Source organism: Choloepus didactylus, chromosome 10, assembly GCF_015220235.1.
Source record: "Choloepus didactylus isolate mChoDid1 chromosome 10, mChoDid1.pri, whole genome shotgun sequence".
NCBI classification, from domain to species: Eukaryota; Metazoa; Chordata; class Mammalia; order Pilosa; family Megalonychidae; genus Choloepus; species Choloepus didactylus.
This window is the reverse complement of record NC_051316.1, coordinates 2,462,755-2,484,535: the sequence shown is the minus strand read 5'-3', so window position 1 is coordinate 2,484,535 and position 21,781 is coordinate 2,462,755. Positions and strand designations below refer to the sequence as shown.

General features: G+C 42.4%; 1 long non-coding RNA gene across 1 annotated transcript; it reads left to right on the top strand.

The window, feature by feature from the left end:
- Positions 1 to 11,528: 11,528 nt before the first annotated feature.
- LOC119505762 lies at positions 11,529 to 19,788 on the top strand. Its single transcript, XR_005210825.1, has 3 exons — positions 11,529 to 11,710; positions 17,249 to 17,433; positions 19,185 to 19,788. It is a non-coding gene; the product is annotated as an uncharacterized LOC119505762 (long non-coding RNA).
- Positions 19,789 to 21,781: the final 1,993 nt, after the last annotated feature.

The window sequence follows — 21,781 nt, the reverse complement described above, 5'->3', positions numbered from 1 at the left end:
GGGCAGAAGCAATAAAAGAGGAAATAATGAAAATGTCCCATCTCTTATGAAAGACATAAAATTATGGATCCAAGAAGCACAGTGTACCACAAACAGAATAGATCTGAACAGCCCTATGTTAAGACAGATAATAATCAGATTATCAAATGTCAAAGATAAAGAGAGAATCCTGAAAAATCAAGAGAAAAGTGATCTATCACATACAAAGGAAGCTTGATAAGACTATGTGCAGATTACTCAATAGAAACCATGGAGGCAAGAAGGAAGTGGGGTGATATATTTAGATACTGAAAGAGAAAAACTACAAACCAAGAATCCTATATCTGGCAAAACTATCCTTCAGACATGAGGGAGAGCTTAAAATACTCTCTGACAAACAGACAATGACAGAGTTTGTGAAAAAGATGCCTGCTCTACAGGAAACACTAAAGGAAGCACTGCAGACAGAAAGGAAAAGACAGGAGTGAGAGGTTTGGAAAACAATTTTGGGAGATAGTAGCACAGCAATGTAAGTATACTGAACAAAGATGACTGTGAATATGATTGAAAGAGGAAGGTTGGGACCATGTGGGACACCAGAACGAAAGACAAATGATAAAGACTGGGACTGTATAATTCAGTGAAACCTAGGGTGCTCAGTGACTGTAATAATAGGTACAAACATGTTTTTACATGAGGTAGAACAAATGAATATCAACATCACAAGATGTTAAAAATAGGGTGGGATTTGGGGGAAAATACAATCAATGAAAACTAGAGACTAAAATTAACAGAAACATTGTATTATGCTTCCTCTAATGTAACAAAGACATTAAACCAAAAGCTAAATGCACATGGGGGTGGGGAATAGGGCAAGAGTATGGGATTCCTGGCATTGGTGACATTGACTCTTTAGGTTAATGCTATCTTCCCTTTTGTCACTTTCTAGCTATCAAGTATTGTGTTTTTATTTGCTTTTCTTTCTCTTGTCTTTTTCTTTTGCCACTCTGCCTTCTTTAACTCTTTCTCCATCTTTGTGGAAGAAATGGAGATGTACCTATATAGAGAGTAGCAATGGTGCTTAATACATAAATACGTGACTATACAGGGAACCAACAATTGTTTACCTAGGATGGAATGTATAGTGTGTGAACAAAACCATCTTAAAAGAAATGAGTTCATGAAGAAACCTTGAGGACACTATATTGAGAGAAATAAGAAAGACACATAAAGGCAAATATTGCAGGGTCTCACTGATATGAACTAATTATAATACAGAAACTCATAGACATGAAATATAAGTTACCAGGATATAGAAATGAGGCTAAAGAATGGGGAGCAGTTGCTTCTTATGAGCAGAATTTTTAAATAGGGTGAGCTTAGATGTTTGGAAATGGACAGGGGTGATGGTAGCATGTTATGGGAATAACTAACAGTGCTGAAAGGTGTGTGAAGGTGATGGAAAGGGTAAACTCAGAGTCGTGGCTGTCACCAAAAGGAACATTGGAAGTTAAAAGATGGGAATGTATAAAACAGTGAATCTTGTGGTGAACAATGTCCATGATTAACTATACAAATATTAGAAATCTCTCTCATGAAATAGAATGAATGTATGTCACTATAACTAGAAGTAGTAATAGGGAGACATATAGGGAAAAAAGATATACCTATTGCAAACTATATACTACAGTTAGTAGTATTTTAACATTCTTTCACCAAATGTACTATACCAAAACTATGAATCAATAATGGAGGGTGGTGTGTTCAGGGGTATGAAAGGATCTGAATTTCTCTTTTTTGTCTTTATTTCTTTTCTGGATTAGTGAAAATGTTCTAAAAACTGAAAAAAATTAATTGTGTTGATGGATGTACAGCTGTATGGTGGTGCCATGGGCAATTGTTTGTACACTTTGGATCTTTGGATAGTTGTATGGTATCTGAACAATCTCAATTATAAAAATAAAAGAAAAAGTCCTATGTGGGTCTGGAAGAGGAGAGGTTTCCTGAAGAAGTGGCTGTGGCATCCCCAGGGGTGTTGGGGTGCAGAGAAGCATCTTAAAAATTCCAGCATCAGTGAGGCTGGGGTCTGGCATTTGTGTACCATTCATGATACTCCTCTGACAGCTACCAAGCCTGGTGCACATGCATTGAGTTGTTGTTATTCAAGCTTCAGCCCCCAGTGCTTATTTCCAAATGACAGGATTCTAAAAGTGCCTTCCAAGTGCTGATCCCTCTCTCCCCATGTGGAGCATGGAGGGAGGAGTGCTGACATAGCTGGAGCCTGGCAGGAGGACCCTGAGATGGCAGCAGGGAGGCCCATTGTGGGGCAACCACCTGTGGCAGCAGGAGCTGTTGTGGGGGGATGAAAATAGGAAACAGTCTGGTACCAGGCAGGTTCCCCTCCAGGCTTGGCTCCAGCAGGGTGGGTAGAGAGGCTGGGCTGGCCCATGGGCATCTGTGAACATATTTGATTCATCCCAGGAGGCTGGACCTGGAAAGGAAGATAGGGCCATCTCACAAAACGCAAATGGCTAAAGCCAATTAATCAGAATATTAAGTAGAAATTAGATTGATTTTGTAAAAGACCTTGTTACAAACAAATGAATGACTGTCCCTATAACAACAGTATATGGGATATGTGCTGCAAGCCCAGCCTGGTATGAGCTGCAAGGAACTAAGTTATATCCACATGGTCCTGTCTTCTGGTGGCTCAGAGAACAAGTGGTCAGGGACAAAGTCTCACAAACATTTCAAAAATTGCTGAAGCTTGTGCTCAGCACCTGGGACATATTTTGAAATACTGATGGTCATAATTATGACCATTATTGCTATTTTCATATTATGGTGAGATAAGGGCAAACATGGAGAGATGGATGAGGGTTCTGGCAGCCAAGAAGAAGATGAAATGAACAAGGCCATTGGATCAGGGTGACCAGAAGGAAGGGACAGGGCAAGAGACAAGACACAGAGGCCTAGGACAATGTCTTGGCTGACTGATGGGACCAAAGAGGCCCCTTCCAGAGGACAGAGGGTATGGGCCAAGACCCCAGAACAGTGTCCCAAGGATCAGGCCACTTTACAGTAAAGCTTGTGACAGCCCCATTGCTGTGAGCAATTTTTGGGGGAAAGAGTCTCCTTCCTATTTCAACTCCTTGTGTTTGAAATGAGTATCAGGGATGAAGGGCAAATGATTGTGAGAAGAACTTCTTGTAGTGATCTGCACATCTCATCATGGAAAACCACAGAATAATTCCCAATTTCATTTTATCAGATTCCAGGGGCTTTCTGAGGCCTTCTGCCCTTAGTTTTCCATACATGAAAAGGATGCATGGGGCAAAGACCTCAATTGCAATGCTCTATATTTCAATCCCACAGAGAGCTGTGTGCTTCCTGATGTATCAGGATGGTCCCTCCATCAGGTTCTCAGACACAAGAATTGATCTCTCACACTTAATTTGGTCTGTATTTGACTCAGATTAAGGCTTTGCAGCTTTTCCCAAGGCCCCCACCAGTGAGAAAAGAAATCAGTCCCTCTTCAGAGTGGGACTTCATGGGCAAGGGCAGCAGTCCCCAGAATACTGGCTCCATGGAGAGAACATGGGGTATTGGGGACCAGCCTTTCCCTCCCTCTTCCTCCCTTCCATGTATTAATCTTCCTGACCTCTTCCAGCTTCCTGCACCCCTAGAAGACAACATAGCCTAACATGGGGGCCAGGTTTTTTGGGGATTTATGTTGGTTTTGTATTTGTTTGTTTGTTTGTTTTTGTTTATTTTTTTAATTTTATTTTGAAATAAATTCAAACTTATGGGAATAGTTGCAAAAACAATACAAAACCCATACACAGAACTCCACCATACCCTGAACCCCCTCCCCCAATACCTCAATCCACCAACTTTAACATCCTGTCACACCACCATTTCTTTCTTTCTTTCTCTCCCTCCCTCCCTATCTATCATCCATCATCTATTGTTCTGTCTTCTGAGCAAGCTGCACACATCCATGAACAAACAATATAATTCATGTATACAATTCTCATGAACAAGAACAGTCTTTTATGCAATCTCATTAAGTGCAGCTAAGAAGTTAAAGAAATTCAACATTGGTACAAAGCTTACATTCTATATTTCTTTTTTTTTTCCTTATGTCCCAACTGTGTCCTTTGAGCCTCCTCTCCTCCATCCTCAGATCCTATCCAGGATCATCCTTGGCATTTAATTGTCATTATCTATTTAGACTGTATTTTTCTTTTTTTTTAATTGTGGAAACATATATGCAGCCTAAATCTTCCCATTCCAACCCCTCCCTAGCATTCCATTAGTGGGATTAATCACATTTAGAATGTTGCAGTGCTATCACCTTTCCACCATCCATTACTAGAATTTTCCTTCATGCCAAACTGAAACCCTACACTCATTTCTTAACTCTCCATTGCCCCTTCCCCCTTCCCCCCTTCTCATAACCCATACTCAGCTTTTCATCTCTATGGTCATATTCTCTGATACTTTGTGTTTACCATGGGGCTTAAATTTAACCTCTTAAATCTATAACAATCTTGTTTTTCTTTGATACCAACTTAACTTCAATAGGCCACATAAACTATGTTCTTATACTTCTCCATTCCCCCACCTTTATGTAGTTGTCAAAAATTACATATTTTACATTGAGTCCAAAACCAATTTGTCATTACAGTTTATACATTTTAGATCCTGTAGGAAGTAAATAGTGGAGTTACAAATCAAAAATAGTTATATTATTATTTATATATACCATGTGATCTTTAATGGAAATCTTTATTTCTTCACATGATTTCACTCAATTGTTTAATGTCCCTTCCTTTCAGCCTGCTCAATTCCCTTCAGCATTTCTCATAGGACTGACCTACTGGTGATGAAGTCCCTCAGCTTTTGATTATCCAGGAATGCTTTCATCTCCCTCTCATTTTTACCCTCCAGTTGTTTGTGAATTTTCTGTCTCTGATGGTTATTGACTTCTATTTGTATTCCATTGTAGTCAGAGAAGGTGCTTTGAATAAATTCAATATTTTTTTTAATGTATTGAGGCTTGTTTTATGTCCCAGCCTATGGTCTATTCTGGAGAAAGATCTGATCACTAAAGAAGAATGTGTGTCCTGGTGATTTGGGATGCAATGTTTTATATATGTCTGTTAAATTTCTCTATATCTCTTTCTCCTTTCTTTGTTTCTCTATCAGTAGGGCTCTCTTTAGTATCTGAAGTAGGGCAGGTCTTTTATTAGCAAAATCTCTCAACATTTATTTGTCTGTGAAAAATTTAAGCTCTCCCTCAAATTTGAAGGAGAGTTTTGCTGGATAAAGTATTCTTGGTTGGAAATTTTTCTCTCTCAGAATTTTAAATATGTCACGCCTCTGCCTTCTCACCTCCACAGTGACCACTGAGTAGTCACTACTTAGTCTTACATTGTTTTGTTTGTATGTGGTGAATTGCTTTTCTCTTGCTACTTTCAGAACTTGCTTCTTCTCTTCAATCTGATCAGAATATGTATTGGAGTGGGTTTATTTGGATTTTTTCTATTTGGAGTTCACTGGGCATTTATGCTTTGGGTATTTATATTGTGTAGAAGGTTTGAGATGTTTTCCCCAACAATTTTGTTGAATATTCATTCTAGGCTTTTATCCTTCTCTTCCCCTTCTGGGACACGAAGTCTTAAATTTGGATGTTTTATTTTATCTATCATATCCCTGAGATCCATTTCAATTTTTAGAATTTTTCCTCATTCTTTCTTTTGTTCTTTCATTTTCTGTTCTGCGGTCCTCAAGGATGCTGCAGCATTGTTCAACTTCCTCTAGTCTTGTATTATGAGAATCCAGAGTCTTTTTACTTGGCCAACAGTTTCTTTTACTTCCATAAGATCTTCTATTTTTTATTTACTCTTGCAAGTTTTTATTTATGCTCTTCTAGGGTCTTCTTCATGTCCTTTATATCCCGTGCCATGCTGTCATTGTTTGTTTGTAATTCTTTGATTAATTGCACCAAGTACTGTGTCTCTTCTGATCTTTTGATTTGGGTGTTTGGGTTTGAGTTGTCCATATTGTCTGGTTTCATCATATGCTTTAAGATTTTCTGTTGTTTTTGGCCTCTTGGCATTTGCTTTACTTGATAGGGTTCTTTCAGGTTATAAAAAACACCAGTCTCTAAATTCTCAGATCTACAGCTTGGTGGCATACACTTTCTCTAACTAACCAGTAGATGGCATCTGTGAGTCACCTATTCCCCTCAAGTCAGTTCTCCCCAACTTTGTGGTGTGTGGGGATCTGATTCTTGTGGTGTTCAAATGGTGCACTAAGTTTGGGTGTGTTGGTGTGCTGTCTGTCCCAAATGTGGAGCTTGTGTCTGGGTGGTTAGGGAGGCAGGGCAGCTTCAATAGTCAAGACACCCAGGTGTTTCTGGAGATTTAAAGCTGTTGTAAGAGTCTAAGTTTTCATTTCAGTCATGCCACAGATTGTCTCTGCCACTGACCCACAAGTCCTTGGTATTGGTGTAGGTTCCCTGGGATTTCAAAGTGGGTCCCCCTTCTCGGCCATACTCTTCCAGGACCTCTGTTGAGGGAAGCCTTGCCATGTGAAAAGTGTCCACCATCCCTCTAGAGAAGCCCTGGGCTGCCAGCCATGCAGGGACATTCCCAGCCTGCTTTAAAGTTGGTTAAATGGGGTGTGTTAATTTCCCCCTTTTCTCACAGCTCTGCCTTCCCAGTTCTGGGACAATTAGCTGTGCATGCACTAAAGGCCACTGTCCATGGCTGATATTGTGGCACATGTGCAGTGCTGTGGGAATCACTCCCTGTCAGACTGGGACCCTTGTCCTGGCTCTGAGTTATAGCTCTGGCCCAGGCAGGAGCATCCCCAGCCCACTGTGGGGATGGTGGCAAGGGGTATGGCTTTTTCTCCTTTAGGCTCCCCTCTGATCCCCTGGCTCTGGGACAATCAGCAGTGAGCTATCCTCCATGCCAGACACTGAGATGTTGGCCCAGCCTGCTCCTGCTGTGCTTCACTGCATGGTTTTCACCATTGTAATCATCATAACTGCTCCCAGTTTTTTTTTAAGAACTAATCCATCTCCAAATGTCAAACCATGGTTTCCCCACACTGCAGCACAGCTGTGGGACTTTCAGCTGACTCACTCACTCATTTCAGAATGCAGACTCCTGGTTTCACCAAATGCATGGTCCCTGTGGATTTAGCAGTCCTGTCCAGCTGGTGCATCACTGGAATTGGTGTTCTGGGTCACTTTCTGGCTTTTATCTAGTATTTTTCATGAAGGTTTTTTTTTTGCCTTGTCTCACCTAGCCACAACCTTAGGTTCTCCTCATATTGTTTCTAATATGCTTGCCTCTTGTAGGAGGAAATCTGGAGCCTCTTATGTCCTTCTAAGAAGTCATCAAGCAAAAATAAAATGCTGTGCATGGCAGCAGAGCAACAGGGCCCTTTGACTTCCACAGGCAGTCAAAGCTACTCTGCCCTTCAGGATGCACAGCAGAGCTCCTGCCCATGGAGATTTGCAAGGATGATGGGGAAAAAAAAATCAGTGGTCAGGCCAGGCAGAACCCCCAGAGTCTGCATGCTGCACTCCCCTGCATGGTCCATAGTGGGGGCTATGGACCACAAATAGATCACAAAGGTTGAAGGGTCTGGAGAGTCAAAAAGCAGGACCAGTTTGTGGAGGATATGTGACTCTGTGCAGAAACTACAGCTGAACAAACCACCAGACAGGACTTGATCATCAGAAAACAAGAAGCCACATGGAAGCTGGTAAGATGGTGCTGAACTCCCAAACCAATGGCCCCACAGCTTGGTTGCAGGCAGTATGTGCCAGAGATGGCTCATATCTTTTTGCAAGAGGCAACTGTCAATGTTCAGGAATTATGAGAGCCACTTGTTAAACAAAACCATTGTTAAAAAGAGAATTATATGTTCACCTGCTGAGTGGGCTTAGAGAGGAGGTGGCCCCATCTGAGCAACAAAATGGCTCTCTGATGGAGGGACTTCTAGGCAAAATTATAAGTGGGCTTAGCCTCTCCCTTGCAGCAACTACCCTCACAAATGTTGGCCCCCAGATTGAGGGCATGACCCACTAAATTGGCAGTCTTCAATGTTTGCAGGAAAATCAGCATTAGACCAGGTAGGGAAGCCCAACACTTCCATATTTCTCTCCATCTCCTGGGAGGGCCCACAAATAATATACTCTCTGCCCAAATCACTCTGGGATGTGTCAGGATTTCACCTCAGCCTGTGAAAACTCACCAAATCCCACCTCCCATTCACTGCAACCTGCACCCATGGTGTTCAAACAAACTGATCATACAAGTTAAATTTTCTAGTGTGCTACAGAAAATATAGATCCTGCACATATAAACATCTCCTCCCTTGGTCTCACACATAAATTGTAGTTTTAAAACTCAGTCAGTATCATCCTTTACTCTTGGGCCTGATTTTCCTTAATCTTAACCAGATCCTCTTCATTCATATCTGAACTCACTCACTACCCACCCTGCTATGTAGGACATGACACCCAGAAATGTAAATACTCCCTGGCAATGCTGAAAATAACTCCTGGAGATGAGCCTGAAGCCAGCACTGTGGGATTGAGAGGATCTTCTTGAACAAAAGGGGGAAGAGAAATGAAAAAAATAAGGTTCCAGTGGCAGAGAGTTTTCAAATGGAGTCAAGAGGTTACTCTACAGGGTATTCTTATGTGCTGTATAGATATTACTTTTTAGTCTTTAATGTGTTAAAATGGCTAGAGGGAAATACCCAAAGCTGGAAAACTGCAACCCAGTGACCTTGCTTCTTGAAGATGATTGTATAACTACATAGATTGCATAATGCGACTGTGTGACTGTGAAAACCTTGTGGATCACACTCACTTTATCCAGTGTATGGACATATGAGTGGAAAAATGGGGACAAAAATTTGATGGAGAATTCGGTGGGATGGAGAGGATGGAAAGATTTAGGTGTTCTTTTTTGCTTTTATTTTTATTTTGGAGTAAAGAAAAGGTTTAAAAATTGATTCTTGTGATGAATGCACAACAATATGAAGGTGCTGTGAGTAATTGTACACTGAGGATGGCTGAATGGTATGTGAATATATCTCAGTTAAACTGTATAGAATGTAAATTAACAATGGGAGGAGGAGGGGAATTGGATGTTTCAGATGTTCTTTTTTATTTCAAATTTTATTCTATTTTCTGGAGTAATGAAAATGTTCAAAGTTTGTGTTGATGAATGCACAACTATATGATGATACTGTGAACAACCGATTGCATACTTTGCATAATTGTATGTTATGTGACTATACCTCAATAAAATTGCACAAAAACTAGAATTATAAGAACCTTCAGTAAAATAAACTACATATTGTCATGTAAGAAATCCTCCACACTCATCATGTTGTAATTATTTTATTACATTCCCCAAGTCCTCTGCTCTTGAAGGCACCTAATGCCTGTGGTCTCTGCCTGGTGGGAATACTGTAGAAGGCAGCCCTTCCCAACTCCGCCTTCAGTGAAGTCATGCTGACTGCCTTGAAATTAGCACCATGGGAGTGTTTACACTGTGCAATTCAGCCTATAATACAGATAAGTGTATCTTCCCTGGGTGGCTGTCATTAAACATTTGCCAGCCCACACACTGCTGGAGCAGAGCCTGGCAAGGGTTGCACCCGTGCCCTATATGAACTAAAAAGCTTTTGAGATTTTGGGTCAGGAAGTGACATTTCTTTCTGCATCTTGGAATGAGTACCTGGATGCAGCATGGGGGCCAGAATGGCAAGAGGAGGTGCAAGAGGCAGGGAGATGACCCCACATCAGAGGAATCACATGCAAGTCCTGCAACCTGCAGCAGTCACTGGGGTGGTGAGAGAGGCAGGTGAGGCAGAGGCAGCTGAGGTGAAGGCATGTAAGAGCAATGCCTGGAAATGGCAGGACATGTGCTGCATTAGGAAGGGTGGAAAGAAAAATGGAAGCAAGCATTGGTTGTGAGTGAATGGCAGGTGGTGATGTTATCAGCCCAGTTAGAAGTCTCAGAAAGAGAACAGCTTTAAACCAAGCACTGAGATTCAGCACTAGGCTGTGTTGAAGCAGAAGTAACAGGTGGTACCCCTGGCCCTGAACACATGATTCTGGCTAAAAGGAAGTTGGAGGAAAGATGTTTGGATCCTTAGAGTCACTGCAGAAGTCTGTGGTCCCCAACCTCATCTGACAGATGAGATCATCAAGGCCCAGGGGTTTTGGCCAAGATAGCGAGACCCAAAATTTTTCACCCCAGCTGGCCCCACATCACTGATGTGCCCAGGAAACAAAAATGGGAGTGGGGTTTATGGGGACAGTGTTTGCTGTCTGAGGAAGTCATTGACTTGATGTTGCCATCAGCATTGACAGAACAGGCAAGAGTTTTGGGAGGATGGCAGGAAGAAAGTGTGAACTGCAGCCCTAAGGCTTTCCAAGGATGCTGTGACAGCCCAGGGTGTGGGACTCTGGCTGGGATAAAGGATCACTGCATGGGGGCCAAAGGCCAAACATGGAATCAGGCCTCACCTTCCCATATGTGCCTACCTGGCACTGGTTCTCAGTAACTCATAGAGGGGCAGGGGAGTTCTCCACAATGGCCCAGGCCTGGGTTCAATGGGAACAAAGGAAGGGAAGAGGCATCCAGTGTATTACTGCTCTTGGCAGGAAACCAGGACACTACAGACTTCAAAGAAGCCCAACTATACCAACACTTTGATTTTGGATTTCTAGATTCCCAAACTGTGAGACAATGAATTTCTGTTGTTTAAGCCAACTGGCCTGTAGTATTTGTTACAGCAGCTCTGGTAAATGATACCCACCTCTTGCTCAGAGCCTTGTTGGGAGTGAGAAGTGTCTTCCAGTTCATGAGATGCCCCTGGCCTGTCCAGGCAGGCTGAAGCTGGAGAAAGCAGGTCACTGGAGCCAGAAGGTAGAAGCTCACATTCTGTTCCTGTTACTTGCTCTGGGACCAGCATCAGAAGAATTGTGTTGTTGGCTCCTTCCTTCAGTACAAATATCTCTTAGTCACAACTAGGCCCTGAAAATACATGGTGAAGGGTTCCACGTGGTACCCATCTGAAGAATGAACACTTAGTCCAGTGGCAGAGAGACAAAGAGTAAGCAGGTGTACAAATGAGAATGTGTATGTATGTGCTATGCAGAAAATAAGGGAGAACAATGAACAGGGAGTCATAGTCTCAAAAATGGGATCAACACAACCAGCAGCTCTACCAATGCAACAGAACCACAGAGAAAGACAGACAGGACTTAGAGTCCATTGCATGGGGGAGTGTGGGAAAGCAGCCTGAGCTGGGAATGCATCCTTGACTTCCCTAGCACCTGCTTTGTTGATACAAGAAGCATGCAAGTCTTGGATGGTCTGTCCTTGACTTCCCTGTTTTGCTAACTTCCCTACCTTGCTTTCTCCAGCCTGTTAGTAACTCCCCTATTTTCTGTGAGAAAGTGAAGCTAATAAATATGCTGTGGAACAAGTGGAGGTGCTCTTTGCCTGCAAGGCTCTGAGTCCCCTGCTCCCAAAACTTTATATTTTGTGTCTGTGTTTCATTCCTTTGCTGCCCTGTCAGCAATAACTGGCACCCAATGTGGGGCCTTAAGAACCAGACCTGGTTCCTGACAGAAGAATTGCTTGAATGACTGAGGTATAGCAGTGCTGGAATTTGGGTGGAGGTAAGGGCCGTGTTTTTATGCATTCCTTGTAGAACTACCCCGAGCATAATAGCAGGGTAATGGGTAATGTGGAAGGACGTGATAAATATGTGCCATATATTTCCCTTCTGTGACAGATGCTGCAGGCCAGTGGTGTTAAGTTGGGGAAATCACAGATTTTGGAATTATTGCAGGTTATTGAAAAATATTGTTCCTGGTTTCCTACCCTTGGCTCTATTGAATTGCATGACTGGGAATGGGTAGGTAAAGAGTTAAAGCAAAAACATTTGCAGGGAGTTAGCCTGCCCATTACTATTTGGTCCACCTGGACTTTAATTAAATCTGTTCTTGAGCCCTTAAAAACTGATGATGAGGAGGAGGGGGATGAGCTTGAAGATGATGTTGATCCTGATCCCCTTTCCGATGATGATAAAGACCAGATTAAGGGTACTAAAGTCTTTCATTCTTGCTCCAAACACCCCACAGCCCCTTGCTGGGAATAATGGCCCCCACCACCCCCACCATCTCTTCCCATGCCTGGTGGCACTCTGATGGTTAAGCCTGCTCGCCTCTCTGGCATACAGCAAGGTCTTGCAGAGGCCAGGCACCATGGGGATTTAGAAGCTATGTGTTATCCTGTTGCTTTCCCAGTTACAGTAACTGAGGAGATGCCTCATGGCCAAGATCTTAACCATCCTAATGGGATATACAGTTTTTCTCATGGAGCCATCCCTTTTGAGATTATTAAAGAACTGAAAAAATCTATTGAAACTTATGGGCTCCACTCTCCTTTTACATTTGGCATTCTTCAGGGTTTGGCTGAAGGCTCTGGCTTAATTCCTATTGACTGGACAGCCTTAGCTTGGATAGCCCTTAGTTCAGGGGAATACCTGCAGTTTAGGACCTGGTGGATGGAGCATGCAGAGATACAAGCCACAGATAATTGGCAAAATAATGTAAATATATCTATTGATCAGTTAATGGGAAATGGGGCTTATTCTACTATTGAAAACCAGTCTCTTTACAATGACCAGGCCATTCAGCAAATTTGGTATTGTTGTTTATGGGCCTGGGATAGAATTGAGGCCAAAGGGAAAGCTGCTCAGTCCTTTCAAAAGGTTTTACAAGGACCAAAGGAATCTTATCCAGATTTTATTGCATGGCTTCATGAGGCCATAAAACACCAGGTAATTAACATAGAGGCTGCAGATACAATCTTACAATTGCTGGCTTATGAGAATGCTAATAAAGACTGCCAGTGAACTATTGCTCCTTTTAAAGGAAAAACTGACATCACTAGATATATTTGTTTATGCCAAGATATTGGAACTAAGGGTTACAAAGCTGAAATGATGGCTTAAGCTATGGCTAATTTGTGGGTTGGGTCTCAATTCCTGGGAAAGTGCTTTTCCTGTGGAAAAATTGGCCACACCTGGAAGGAATGTAATCATTCTAAAAATAAGCCTTCTCAAAAACAGCCTGGTATGTGTCCAAAATGTCAAAAGGGACAGCATTGGGCTAGCCAATGCCAGTCTGCCTTTCATAAAGATGGAACTTCCTTCTTGGGAAATGGCAATTGGGGCAAGCTCCTAGCCCCTCACTGAAAGGGAGCATTCCTGATCCAGCATCAGGATCTGCATGCAGTCCCTCCACCATCTCCAAGCCTTCCATCTTGGAACTTTCCCCAGCCACCGCAGGGAGTGCAGCAGTAGATCTTACTGCTAACACTGAGATATGTCTTCTCCCTGACAATTCTCCTGTTTAGGTTCCCACTGGATATTATGGGCCTTTACCTAGGGGTATGGTGGGTCTTTTGCTTGGACGTAGTTCTCTTAATCTTAAGGGTGTTCTTGCACATACTGGGGTTATTGACACTGATTATACTGGAGAAATTCAAGTGGTTATGTCTTCCACAATTCCATGGACTGCTCATAAAAGTGAAAGGATTGCCCAGCTTCTGTTGTTGCCCTATATCCCCATCAGTTCTTCTTCAAAGCAACAGGGCAATGGGGGTTTTGGCAGCACTGGCAAAGCTGGAATTTTTCTTACATAGGCTCTTCAGGAGCCACACCCTATGTGCATGCTCACTATTCATGGACATAAATTCACAGACCTTATAGACACAGGTGCAGATGTCTCTATCATCAGCCAACAGCATTGGCCATGGCATTGGCCATTGCAAGAGGCACAAATTAGTGTTGTGGGCCTCAGTTCTCCACAAGGATTAATGCAAAGTGTTAACATCTTACCTTGTCTTGGCCCTGAGGGACAGAAAGCTATGTTACAGCCATATGTAGCTGCTCTGCCTCTAAACCTTTGGGGAAGGGACTTGCTTGAACAATGGCGGCAACTGTGCATATTCCCCCCCAATGGGGTATATAGTATTCAGAGTCAAAATATGATGGCAGACATGGGGTACATGCCTGGCCGCGGGCTAGGTGTAGATCTGCAAGGTGCTTCTTCACCTGTACAAATTACTCCAAATTGCAATCGCTTTGGTTTAGGCTACAAACCTTTTTTGTAGCGACTGCTGTTCATTTGCCTCCACAGCGCATTCCACTGGTATGGTCTACTACAAAACCAGTATGGGTAGAGCAGTGGCCACTTAAAAAAGAAAAATTGGAGGCTTTATACATAAACTTGTTCAAGAGCAGTTAACATTGCAACATGTTGAGGAATCTTTTAGCCCTTGGAATTCTCCTGTGTTTCCTATAAAGAAAAAGTCAGGGAAATGGAGAATGCTAACTGATTTAAGAGGTGTTAATGCTGTCATTCAGCCTATGGGACCTTTACAGCCAGGACTCCCAAACCCCAGCATGATCCCTGAAAATTGGGCCTTAGTAGTTACTGATATTAAAGATTGCTTCTTCTCTATCCCTTTGGTGGATCAAGATAAAGAAAAATTTGCATTCACTATTTTGTCTCTTAACAATAAATCTCCTTCCAAATGGTATCAGTGGAAAGTTTTGCCACAAGGCATGTTAAATAGCCTACAATTTGTCAATATTATGTGGACCGTGCTTTGCAGCTGGTCTATTCCAAATTTCCTAATGCTTATATAATCCACTATATAGATGATATCTTATGTTCTGCACCTCAGGAAGCTGAAGTAGAAGCTTTATTCACTGCTGTTCAAAAGGCTTTACAAAATGTAGGTTTGAATGTTGCCACTGACAAGGTGCAGCATGCTTTGCCAGTACAGTATTTAGGTTCAAGCATTGACAGACTAACAATTTGTCCCCAGAAAGTACAGCTTCATAGGGATGTTATTACCACTTTAAATGATTTACAAAAATTACTAGGGGATATTAATTGGCTTTGCTCTAAAGTGGGTATAGCTAATTATGAACTTACAAACCTATTTTTCTTGCTCTATGGGAAGTCTAAATTAACCAGCCCAAGATTTTTAACTCCAGCAGCAGAAAAGGAAGTGCAATTGGTGGAAGCAAAAATCCAACAAGCCCTGGTGTCCTGTGTTAACCCACAAAAGCCATTGTCCTTGCTGATTTTTTCCACCCCAAAATCCCCTATGGGTTTGCTTCTACAAGATAATAAGCTTGTGGAATGGTTATTTTTGCCCAATTCTATAAAATCCATTTCCCCTTATCTAGATCTTCTAGTCACCCTGGTTGCACAAGCCAGGAAATGTGCAAAACAACTAAATGGTTTTGACCTTTGCTTAATTCTACTCCCAGTAACTGCAAAGGAACGCTCTGTAATTTTGCAACAGCATTTATCTTGGCAAATTGCTCTCACTGATTATGTTGGTCAGCTAGACAATCATTAGGCAAAAAAATGACCTTTTTCAATTCATTCAATGCACTCAGTGGATTTTGCCTAAAATTACTTCTTGGGATCCATTGGTTAATGCTCCCATTGTTTTTACTGATGGGTCTTCTAAGGGTCGTGCTGCTTACACTGGTCCGAAGTCTAAACTCTTGCAGTTGCCTAATTTTACCACTCAACAAGCTGAATTAGCCACAGTGATAGCTGTTCTGGCTGATTTCCCAGAGGCCATTAATATTTTGTCTGACTCTGCTTGTGTAGTATATGTAGCTTCTACTATTGAAACTGCTCAAATCAAGTAGTACCTTTCTCCGGTGTTACTCCAATTATTTCAGAAATTACAAATGGCAATTTGCCAGCATGCTTCCCCATTTTATATTACTCACATTCATTCACACACTCAATTGCCTGGTCCTCTCTTGGCGGACAATGAAGCAGCTGACAAATTACTCCTACCTGTTTTTACCAAAGCCCAGAATATTCATTCTTTGACACATCTTAATGTGTGTGGTCTTATGCATCGTTTTCCTCTTACCAGAGCACAAGCTAAGGACATTGTTTCCTCCTGCTCTGGTTGTCAACTCATCACTGCCCCACCTCTTCAGGAGGCTGGAGTTAACCCCTGCGGTCTTGCTCCTAATGATCTCTGGCAAATGGATGTTACTCACATCCCATCTTTTGGCCATTTAGCTGCAGTTCATGTTAGTATTGATACCTATTGTGGTTTTCTTTGGGCTACAGCACAAACTGGTGAAACATTCCACCATGTTCATGAACACCTCTTTGCTTGTTTTGCTTCTATGGGCTTGCCTCAGACCCTAAAGACTGACAATGGCCCTGCCTATGTTTCTGCAAAGTTTGCTACTTGTGCTGGTTTGAATGTATTATGTCCCCCCAAAAAGCCATATTCTTTGATGCAATCTTGTGGGGCAGACATAATAGTGGGGATTAAGTTGGAATGTTTGAATTAGGTTGTTTGCATGGAGATGTGCCCCACCCAGCTGTGGGTGGTGACTCTAGTGGGATACTCCCATGGAGGAGTGGCCCACCCATTCAGGGTGGGCCTTGATCAGTGGAGCCATAATAACGTGCTGACTCAAAGAGACTGAATAGAGTGCAGCTGTGAGTGACAGTTTGAAGAGGAGCAAGCTTGCTGGAGAGGAACGTCCTGGGAGAAAGCCATTTTGAAACCAGAACTTTGGAGCAGATGCCAGCCATGTGCCTTCCCAGCTAACAGAGGTTTTCCAGACACCATTGGCCATCCTCCAGTGAAGGTACCCAATTACTGATGTGTTACCTTGGACACTTTATGGCCTTAAGACTGTAACTGTGTAGCCAAATAAACCCTCTTTTTATAAAAGTCAATCCATCTCTGTTGTTTTGCATTCCGCAGCATTAGCAAACTAGAACACTACTTTTACTACTTCCTGGGGTATTTGCCACACCACAGGTATCCCTTATAATCCACAGGGACAAGCAATTGTTGAACATGCACATTATACCTTAAAAACTATGCTTACAAGACAAAAAGGGGGAGATGACAGGACTCCTCATGAGCACTTGTCAAGAGCCCTGTTAACTTTAAACTTATTAAATTTTTATGAGAAGCTGGGAGACACCACAGTAGAGTGACATTTCCCAGCAGAAAAAAAACAATGTTGAAACATTACTTTCACAAGGCACCCCCTATATGGTGGAAAGATGTATTGACTAATGAGTGGACAATGGGTACATTGCTAACATGGGGACGAGGTTATGCTTGTGTTTCCCCAGGTGATGGATGGGCACCATTTTGAGTTCCTGCTTGATGACTCAAGCCATATCATGACTCTGGGGAAGAAAAGAAAATGGCTGTGGGACATCAAGCCACCAGTGATGCAGATGCAGGGGCTGACTCTGAAGGCAACAGTGATTGGGCTGACACCCCGAACTGGAGAAGCTTGGCATCCCACCTGAGGGTAAATAAAGAAATTATGTCAGGATGCTGAAAAACAAGTCCAATGAGACAAGCTGCTTATGACAAGTTCTAACCCGATGGCAGCAATGTTGGCTCTTATTGCTGTTGCTGTGAGTATATCTCCAGCATGTGCTCATTCTGGAAATTATACCTATTGGGCTTGCATTCCTAACCCCTCATTTCTGCAACCTGTGGAGTGGGATCATCCCTCCCCCACAGCATACTTTAGCAATAGTAGTTGGCTGCCTCCTCCAATTGATGAGAGACTTCCCCAGTTTCCTGAGGATAAAGGAAAAAATTATTCTCAATCATTGGCCTTCATGCATTTACATTTGTGTGTAGGTCAGGGTGAATGGTGTTTAACCTTAACCTGGCAGGCATGGTTGTTGGTCATACCCAAACAAAATAATATTTCAAAGTCATCCTTATTTTTAACATCTGGATATAGTTTTGCCTATAATGAAAATATTACTATTACTGATCATGCTCCCCAAAGGCCTATTTGTCACACACCATGATATTGGTTGCCAGAGATGCAAAGGACATATTGGGATGATTGTAGAGCAACTAGTGGAGTGTTGGTGCAGAATGGTTCCTATGGTATTGTAACTGACTGGTCCCCTAAGGGGTATGTGGTTAAGAAGTGTACCAATGCAAATTGCTCTGATCACAAGAAGTTGAGGTGGAAGGTCCGTAACTATAACCATTCTGTCAGTATTCAAACCCAGGCTAAATATCCTATTATTTGGCATGGCATTGGCTGGTCCCCACCCAAACCTACTTTAAATAATTCCTACATTCAAGATACACTTTGGAGGCTCTCCATTAGTTTACATAACATCTCCCAATGGGATGGAAATTATAGGGATAAGACTAATGATACTCTAAAATTTACAAAGATAGATACTTTTGGAATACAAGCCTGTGTTAGAGTTCCTTATGTGTCTTGGATAGGAAACCTAACCATTAATACTATTACTAAAGAAGTTAGTTGTATGAAAAATAGAAGTTGTTCATTATATACTTGCTTAAATAATACTATAGACTCTACTAACACCACTGTTGTTATTCTCAAATGATGAAAAGGTCCATGGCTCCCTGTTTCACAATGCAGACCTTGGGAGTCATCACCTGATATGCATATGTTATTACAAATATTAGAGAAAGTTTATAAAAGAACAAAAAGATTTATTGGGTTGTTAATCACTTTTCTTGTAGGCTTAATAGCTATAGCAACAACAGCCACTGTCACTGGGACAGCCCTACATCAATCAGTTCAAACTACAGAATTTGTCAAAGAGTGGCATAAGAATGCAAGCAAAGCTTGGGGTGAGCAGCTGCAAATTGATAAAGAGACTAATGCTCAACTTGTTGATTTAGAAAATGCTGTTCTCCTTCTGGGAGAAAAGGTGGAAAATTTGCAACATCGATTTAAATTAAAATGTGATTGGAATACATCAACATTTTGTGTCACTCCTCATGAATATAATCACACACCTTTTAATTGGGATAAAGTTGAGAAACATTTACTTGGACATTATAATAATCTTACACTACACATTTTAAAATTACAAGAAACTGTGGATAATATACAAAATGCAAATTTCAATGTCCTTTCAGAATCAGAAACTATGCAAGGCCTTGCTAATGGCCTTGAATGATTGAATCCTATTGTATGGATTAAATCTTTAGGTGGTGGGTTCTTGGGAAGTCTATTTGTAATTTTACTAATTCTGCTATGTCTTTGTGTAGTCCTCAGATGCACAAGAAAAACCCTCTGAGATCTAAAGCAGAAAGAAGCTGCTTGGTCCATCTTGTCAGCATTGAAGAGGCAAAAAGGAGGACATGTGGGAAAATGAGTCTTCCATGTGGCTTAAGCCATATCTGGGGTGGTGGCTTGGAATGCTAAGCCACATGCCTGCATGGAATGCTGTGCAGGCATGCCTCATAAAGATATGTGTCTTGGAACATGACAACAACATTTGCTACTTTCCTGTACCTAGATTGCTCCTTCTGATATGAGACAAGATGTAAACATTAGCAATGCAAAAAGCAACAACTCGCTCAGTTTTCTTCTTCATACAAAAATAAAAAGGGGGATATGTGGGAAAATAGCCTAAGCTGGGAATGTGTTCTTGACTTCCCTAGCACCCACATTGTTGATGCAAGAAGCATGCAAGTTTAGTATGGTCAGTCCTTAACTTCCCTGTTTTGCTAACTTCCCTATCTTGCTTTCTCTGGCCTGTTAGTAACTCCCCTATTTTCTGTGAGAAAGTGAAGCTAATAAATATGCTATGGAGCAAGTGGAGGTGCTCTTTGCCTGCAAGGCTCTGAGTCCCCTGCTCCCAGAACTTTATATTTTGTGTCTGTGTTTCATTCCTTTGCTGTCCTGTCAGCAATAGGGGAGATTGATCACTTAATCACATGTGCTTTTCCTCTCCTTTATGTAATTAAAAAAATATTGTCAGATTGTGTCCTCCATATGTGTTCATTTTGTACCCATTTTGCTCTGTACATTACACACTTAAAATATGTATTGCTGTACAGGGTTGTACAGGTCACGCACACTTTATGTCATGGGCTTCCTAAGGGATTGCTAAGGTTAGTCTTAAATTTATAACCATCTCTGTGTCTCCTTTTGTAGAAGTAGAGGTGACCAGGGGGCTGCCATCCCATCTCCCAAGCTTGGTAATTGTCACTCCCCAAGTTGCAGACCTAGAGTCAGCACCAGGATTTTCCTTACCCTTAACCCCACCCCAATACTGCCATTCCTATGCAGGTGAGAAGAGAAGGCAACCAAGAAGAACATTAGTAGGAGAAACTAGATGGGACACAGCCAGTGCTGGGGATGATGGCAAGTTCAAGGGTAAGTCACCCAGGCTTGGCACTCATGTGTATGGGTCATGTTCATTTTCCAAAGGGCTGCATCCCTGAAAGTGGATAAAGAACAGTGAGAAATAAAACTGCACCTAGCCAGTCTTCCACCATCTCCCACATCTGACTCTCTAGGAATCTTAAACTCATACAACAAATAGCATATGAGTCCTGGGACAAGAGATGCACTCATAAATGTGATTTATATATCAAATTCCAAGCAAGTGTCAGACAGTGGCCAGTGCTATGGATATACATTCCACCTTGCTCATAAATTGACATTGAATGGTCTGTAAAAATGAGCAGGAAGGTGCTTCTCCTGGCTACTGGGTTTCCCACAGTTAGGTCCTGAACTCTCCTAGAGGATGCTTCAAAGGACTACAGGAAAAAAATTGGAGGAGAGATGCTTGGATCCTTCACTCAGCAAGATTCACCTCGACTTTGCCATCTTGTGTGTCAGAGCTGGGAGGCTGTCTGTGATCCTCAAGTTTTCTCACCTCATTTTGTGGATGAGATCAAGGCCAGAGAGGTTGATTCCAGGCAAGTAGGAACCAAAGCTTGTCACTCCTAGGCTGCCCCAGGGCCCTGGCACACCCACCAGTGTGCAGATCGAGGTCTGTGAGGGAAAGTGCTTCCAGGTTCCTCAACTGGGAGACTACTTTGAGATTGTCATTATTAAGCCTGTTCAAAGATGCTGACATTTAACACTGGCTGATTTGCTTGGTAAGAACAATGCATCCATGTGCCAATATGCAGGACAGACATGAGGCCCCTTTAGCAGAAATATGAAATACATCATTGTGACATCAAAGTCCCAATAGGGGGAAGCCAAATAGGCTTCTCTGCAGGGGAAATCAGATGACTGGGTACAAAATGACCCTTGGAGACATGAGCAACTTCCCTGGAAGATTTCAAGGCCAACTCCCCAGGAATGCATACCCCCTAAAGAGACCCTTACCCACACCCACACATCCATACCTTACACAAACACCCAATGCACATGCATCCACACACACTTACCACACAGCAGGCCCTGTTCCCAGCTCACTTATTTCCAGGCAGCAGGGAAAAAGTAATCCTTCTTGTCTCTGCTGCTGAACAGTGTGGCACCAGGCAGGAATGTGTTCAGAGGGTGGACAGTGTGGACAGAGCACCAGTGATAGCAGCTGCAGCCCCTCTTGCCACCACTGAGAAGTGACAATGCTGAGCATCCCACATGCATTATCTCATCCCCACATATTGTGCACGGGCAGGTGCTATTCCTATCCCTACTGTGAAAAGGCTACCTTGTTATCCTGGCATTGCAGCTAGAAAGAATGGGAGCAGCAATGCCATATCACCCCAAGATGGGGGCCCTTCTGTGCATTTTGACCCCCGTGCTCCTTCCCCAGGCCAGTGGTCCCAGCTTTCTTTCATGTCCCAGGGATAATGGCAAAATTCAGGGTACCAGGCAGCAAAAGAATTGTCTCATGGAC